The sequence below is a fragment of the Nansenia antarctica genome (genome assembly GCF_963989245.1).
Source record: "Nansenia antarctica genome assembly, chromosome: 5".
Taxonomy (NCBI): Eukaryota; Metazoa; Chordata; class Actinopteri; order Argentiniformes; family Microstomatidae; genus Nansenia; species Nansenia antarctica.
The window spans coordinates 67,620,748-67,628,247 of NC_137690.1; the positions used below are offsets into that span (position 1 = coordinate 67,620,748).

Below are 7,500 nucleotides of genomic sequence, written 5' to 3' on the forward strand. Positions count from 1 at the left end.
CTAGACTAACCATTTTACATTTACATTTTTGGCATTTAGCAGACGCCTTATTCCAAAGCAACTTACAATCGATACATTTGACTTAAGCAAGTGAATCATCAATTCACCAGTTGGAGCAGGAAGAGTAATCTAACTCAGGCCAGGGGCCTTGCTCGAGTTTTGCAGTACTATTGCCACCGTTCTATTACAATATGATTAGCCTATTGTATTGTTGATTCGTTGATTGTTGTCGACTGTTGTTGATCGAGGAGCAAGATCCCAAAGCGTTTCACGATATCAATGACGGCTGTATGAGATGTAGGCCTATGTGACCAATAACATCTGATTTGATTTGATTTGATTTGATATTCCAGTAGATCAAAATGAAATCGACATTTATTTATCACGTGTGCAGGGTACAGCGGTAAACATACAGTGAAATGCTTAGTTCGAGCTACCTCTCCACAGTGCAGTTGATACAAGGATAGAAATCTAATAAAAGGTAGAATATAATAACAATACAATAGGCTACACCATATACTACTATCAAGTAATAACATCTGCTCCTGCTGACTGGCTGAATGTCATAGTGGGGCCCCCTAATGCACAGTCCTGGCGTATGATGTCACCCATGGACTTAAGTCCAACTCTCTCTCTCTCTCTCTCCCTCCCTCCCCCTCCCCTCTTTCTTTGCTCAAGGAGGGTCTGATGGCTTTACCAGACAGGGTGACGTGTGTTTTTTTTTCCTTCTATGCGTGGGCTTCTCTACTGAAAGAATGCTCTGAAAGATCATCAAACCAGATTTAGGACATGTGCTATTGAAGAGTGATTAGGCTATATCAAGGAGTATGCCTATTTAGTGTCATTCATGGTGTTTCTCAATGCTTATATACTGATATTTAACTTCATCGCAACGATTGGTTACACATTGTCAACAGGGTACTGTACAGCAGGGGAGGCTGGTGGAGGTAGAAATCGGAGGACGGGGGTTCATTGAAATTCATGGGAGGAAGAATGGTACCATTCCTCACTCCAATGCGTGTTTGATACCATTCCTAATTCTCTTCCTTGCATTACAATGAGCCCATACTCTGATTTCTACCTCCACCAGCCTCCCCTGCCGTGCGGTCTCAACAGGTTCTGAAAGCCGTGTCAGTGTAGTCCCGTGTGTGAACCCACCAGAACCTCGTCTGACACAGACTGTCGGTGTAGCGGGTCCATGTTTCGCCTGTTGGCTGTGGCCAGATCGGACTCGCATGGGCGGCTGGCCACACGCTTTTATGACGGGACAAAAAGGCTCATTCCACCCCCTTGTTGATGGGGGGGGGGGGGGGGGGGGCAGAGGGACAGACGGAGAGGGCAGGGGGGCTTTAGGGGACCGCAGACACTCTGAGCTAATGAGACAGTCTGTCATTCTTCTACCCCCTTTTGTCCACCATGGTCCTCCTCTCCCTTTCCCTCTCTCTCTCTCTCTCTCTCTCTCTCTCTCTCTCTCTCTCTCTCTCTCTCGCCCTTCCCCCTCCCTCTCTTTCTTTCTTTTTTCGACTCCTTCACTTATTTCTGTATTGAAAAATGTGTGTATTGTAGATTTTACCATAGAGACCTTCTTGTTTTATGCACAGATCTGACTGAGGAAAAAGCTTTTTTAGCTTCATGTTGTAGTAGGCCACTGTTTATGCTAGGCTTTATTGGATCAGACTTAATGTGTACAGATGGAAAATTGTCCTAAAGATTCGATGTAGACATCTGGACCACCGGCGCAGGTCATTTAGGGGTTAGGCCTAATGCATGAGGATGAATGCCTAAACATGTAACACATGTGTGAAACCAGTTTAAATCAGCTCAGATTTTAACTTTCCACAGGACAAAGTGAGTTTTAGAGGTCCACGGCAAGAGGCACACAATGGGGTGTGTGTTATCAGTGTTGCTCTGTCATGGCCAGTTTAGAGAGAGAGAGAGTGTGTGTGTGTGTGTGTGTGTGTGTGTGTGTGTGTGTGTGTGTGTGTGTGTGTGTGTTTTCTGCCCCTTCAGATTAGCACAGCTAAGTCTGAGTCCGCCTTATCATTCAGCCTCATACCCACACCCTGACCCGACCAGATCTGGGACCCCGTTTTTACACATACACACACACACATTCGCGCACACGCACAGACATGACAGCAGGCGTGAAGGGGGAGGCATGGGGATTTAGGGGCTCCTGTCCCCCCAGGGTTTGGGGTGGGTGTTTGGGTGGGTGGGGGGGGGGGTGGGGGGGAAGGGACGGGGGGGTGTTGTTGGGGGGTTGAGGGGGTCATGGTCACTCAGCCTTGGTGCAATGCTAACCTAATCTCCCCCACGGCAAAATCAATAGGCCTAGTTGTTCTCCTCATTCCCTTTTCACATCAGTGGTGTCCTGACGCTCCCCGCTGACAGGGCTGCGGCACAGTGAGTCTGGGTCTAGACGCTCCCGTGTAGGAATGGGACCGGGCCTGAATAATTCAACTCTCGAAAGGCTTGTCTGGGAAGTCTAGAGGGCGGTTTGGGTCGGTACTGTTGCCTTTCCAAAATGTGTCTTGGTGTACAGTAGGGGTATGAGTTGTTGTTCACGCAGTTAAGTATAGTCAATGTTATGTTGGTTTGTTTGAGCAGACTCAAACTATTGGCTCCGGTGGTTTCTGGATGATACTAGCCTTTTATATTCTTTCTGTGTGTGTGTGTGTGTGTGTGTGTGTGTGTTGGACTTCATCAGTCTGTCTGTCTCTCATTCTGTCTGTTTGTCCTGACCTGCCTTTGCCCCTCTGCCCAGTGCCCATCTACCTTTCTGTCTATAATCCATCCACATCCATCTCTACCAACCCCTCCATTACTACCCATCTCTACCAACCCCTCCATTACTACCCATCTCTACCAACCCCCCCCTCCATTACTACCCATCTCTACCAACCCCCCCCTCCATTACTACCCATCTCTACCAACCCCCCCCTCCATTACTACCCATCTCTACCAACCCCCCCCTCCATTACTACCCATCTCTACCAACCCCCCCCTCCATTACTACCCATCTCTACCAACCCCCCCCCCCCATCTCTAACCATCTGTCTTCCTTTGACATCTTACTTGTCCAGGATTTTTGATGAACCAGCTGTCATTGATAATACATCTCTAACTGGATAATGCAAACTACTGAAATGTCCTATGAGAGATGCGGTCGGCGCAGTGAATCCAGCCAATGTCGTTAATGGATGCTGTCATCTTGATTCATGGAGACATCTGATTGGTCCCTCCACCAAGGCTCCGAAACCAGGGGCCGTCCATTACCAAAGTAAAAGCCTGTTACGGTGTTTTTCAGACCTGCATCTGCCGTACTCACCGATGCACGAGCCTTTGATGTGCATAGTTATGCTCCGGAATGTGCCTTTAATTTGATCAAAAAAATAATTAATATGCTTCTGATGTGACTTGTGGGTCCTGAAAAGAAAATTGTCCCCAGGGAGAAGACTACAGATAATAGTAATAATAATAACACAATAACAACAAACCAAAAACAGTCCTATAAAAATTGGACCAGACGGAATCCAAAGTTTAACATGGGTTTCAATGGGGAAACAGGCTTTTTGGCACCAGCTGCAGTGAGTGCCCTGTATGGCCACATGGTATCGCCGACTTCAAAACTGCTCAACAGGATTGTAAGTCTACCAGACTGAGTTATTTTCTGACACCACCTAGGCTACAGTATCAGGACAGCTAGTCAACACAGGACACCAGAGAGGACACCCTTTCAGGGTGGGGCTGTTCCCCTGTGTCTCCCAATCCCCCCCCCCCCCCCCTCTCTCTCCCTCGGTGTGGGGACAGACAGGACAGACATACTGACACTGATGGCCTGGATTCCTGGAGGGCTTGGCCCTGCTGAACGAACCCTCTTGGCCTTCTCTATTCCCTTCAGAGCATGCACACACACACACACACACACACACACACACACACACACACACACAGACACGCACACACACACACACACACGCGCATACACACATACACACACACGCATACACATACACACACACGCATACACATACACACACACGCATACACATACACACACACGCATACACATACACACACACACACACACACACACAACTTCCTTTCATGCCAGAGCATTCAGGGCATTCCAGGTCAAAGTCATTCCCCCGGAGCCCAGCTAACCTCAGTATTTGCGTGCTGCTCCAGTATAGCCTAGTCATAAAGCAGAACATATTTGAAGAGTCTTTCTGCGTCAGGCTTGTCCTCACCGAACAACATGGATCCACCTCCTAGGCGAGGTGACCGGGGTTGGCCCACGGTCAGCCAAGGCTGGGCTGGGTGGGTCAGGCTCCATGTTATGAAAGGCTGAGGTGTTATTTTTGGTGGGGGGGGAGGGGGGGGGGGGCGGTGTAGTGGCACTCATGTGTCAGTGATCTCTGTAATATATGGCATTTAGCTGACGCTTTAATCCACTTACATTGCGTCGAGTGCGTACTTTTTTCTGTATATATGGTCCAGCGGGAATCGAACCCACCCACAACCTAAGCGTTGTTAGCGCCACGCTGAGCCACAGAGGACCACTCTGTATTGAATGTGTTCAACCCCGGGATTCAGTCTCACATTGTATCTGTCAGGACTCGTCAACACTTGTCCACATTGTTGTTGGTATTTTCTGTCATACCTGGACTGCGAAAAATGTGTTCTTACAGGATGTCGGCCTAAGAACAGCAAGTCGTCTCTGGAACATCTCTTTGTTTGTTCCGAGTCCTTTTGTTGAATGTCCAGACCAAGACGCCACTTCCGGGGGTGCAGCCCAGAGTGAGTCAGTTTGGCTCTCTTATCCTCCCCATCCCGTCTTAATAACTTCACTAGCTTCCTCTCCTTGTTTTCTGTTCCTCACACACACACCTCTCTTACGTGGCCAGACTCTCTCCCCAGTGGTCGTGAAGGAAAGGAGGGAACGGGAGAGAGAGTAAACAGTCTGGTCGTATTTGGGGATAGGATGTGTCGTCTGCTGAACATCCACCCCCCACCTCTGCTCCATCCAAACTCCCACAGCCCCGGCACAAACACCCCCTCAATAGCCTGGACTTATGACACACATCAGCCCAGTCTGCCCATGTGATACACGCACACACACACACACACACACACACCGCACAACACACCCAACCCAACAGCCCTCCATTAACTTTAATTCTTTACGATGGCCCGCAGGGACTCTCTGATGTGCAAAGCCCCAGGAAATGGCCTCTTGTTTACAGAATGAGGCCAGTTCCTCTTTTTCAGCCAATCCAGGCTCATTAAAATGGTTTGAAAAGGGACCTTACACTCAGCTGTGCTCTGTGTGAAGTGACTTTTATTGGATGGAAGATTGAAAGGGTTGTCCAATAGAATTAACACTCTGTGTTACACAATCTGATAACATAATTAACACTTCATGTTACATCACCTCATAAGTTCTTATTAGGCTGGTTCTATGTTGACGATTTGCTGCTGATACGCGTGCGTGCACACACACACACGCACGCACACACACACACACACACACACACACACACACACACACACACACACACACTGCTTCTCACATCACCCCTCCTTCCCTTGTTCTCAAATGCCAAGATGATAAAAGCTGCTATGAAAAATTAAACGCTGTCCTTTACCCTGTCATCATGGCATCGTGGTTGGCTGAGACTGAGTAGCGTTGTTTAGCTGATCAACAACGTTACAGAGCGAAGTGACAGTGGGGTCACAGTGGGGTCACCCCCCGTTGGCCAACCACAGTCCTTGTCCTTCCTCTGAGGCTTTCCACGGGGCTTCTGTTCACCGACAATTGTCATTCATGTTTTTTTTTTTTTTTTGTCCATCTGAGCAGATGTTGCGGGTGGATTATGTCGAAAATAACTTTCTCTAATAATAATTAGTCAGCGGGCTGGGTAACCATTCAGTAGTTGTGGTTCACAAAAAGCTCTTATTTGGGGATTTGTGGGCGCCCTGAGCCCTGTAAACATGTCACAAATAAAGGCGGATAAAAGACAGACGGATTGACTGTGACGGATTTTCTTCAACCTCGTCCGTCATGTTGACAGATTAAGCTTTACTTTAGCGCAACCACTGACTACAGGCATGAACCACTGACTACAGACATGAACCACTGACTACAGGCATGAACCACTGACTACAGACGTGAACCACTGACTACAGGCATGAACCACTGACTACAGGCATGAACCACTGACTACAGGCATGAACCACTGACTACAGACATGAACCACTGACTACAGTAACAGACATGAACCACTGACTACAGTAACAGACATGAACCACTGACTACAGACATGAACCACTGACTACAGACATGAACCACTGACTACAGTAACAGACATGAACCACTGACTACAGACGTGAACCACTGACTACAGGCATGAACCACTGACTACAGGCGTGAACCACTGACTACAGACGTGAACCACTGACTACAGACATGAACCACTGACTACAGACATGAACCACTGACTACAGACATGAACCACTGACTACAGACATGAACCACTGACTACAGACGTGAACCACTGACTACAGACGTGAACCACTGACTACAGGCATGAACCACTGACTACAGGCATGAACCACTGACTACAGGCATGAACCACTGACTACATACATGAACCACTGACTACAGACATGAACCACTGACTACAGTAACAGACATGAACCACTGACTACAGACATGAACCACTGACTACAGACATGAACCACTGACTACAGGCATGAACCACTGACTACAGACATGAACCACTGACTACAGACATGAACCACTGACTACAGACGTGAACCACTGACTACAGACGTGAACCACTGACTACAGACATGAACCACTGACTACAGACGTGAACCACTGACTACAGACGTGAACCACTGACTACAGACATGAACCACTGACTACAGACATGAACCACTGACTACAGACGTGAACCACTGACTACAGACGTGAACCACTGACTACAGACATGAACCACTGACTACAGACATGAACCACTGACTACAGACGTGAACCACTGACTACAGACGTGAACCACTGACTACAGACATGAACCACTGACTACAGACATGAACCACTGACTACAGACATGAACCACTGACTACAGACATGAACCACTGACTACAGACATGAACCACTGACTACAGACGTGAACCCCTGACTACAGACGTGAACCCCACTGACTACAGACATGAACCACTGACTACAGACATGAACCACTGACTACAGACATGAACCACTGACTACAGGCATGAACCACTGACTACAGACGTGAACCCCTGACTACAGACGTGAACCCCACTGACTACAGACATGAACCACTGACTACAGACATGAACCACTGACTACAGGCATGAACCACTGACTACAGACATGAACCACTGACTACAGACATGAACCACTGACTACAGGCATGAACCACTGACTACAGGCATGAACCACTGACTACAGGCGTGAACCACTGACTACAGACA

At 48.0% G+C, this 7,500-nt stretch overlaps 1 protein-coding gene across 2 annotated transcripts in view; it reads left to right on the top strand.

Moving 5' to 3' along the window:
• Positions 1-7,500, top strand: part of smad3a (SMAD family member 3a) — a gene marked incomplete at both ends in the record, with an annotated part of 30,478 nt that overhangs the window by 6,586 nt on the left and 16,392 nt on the right. The gene's annotated exons all lie outside the window — the stretch shown is intronic.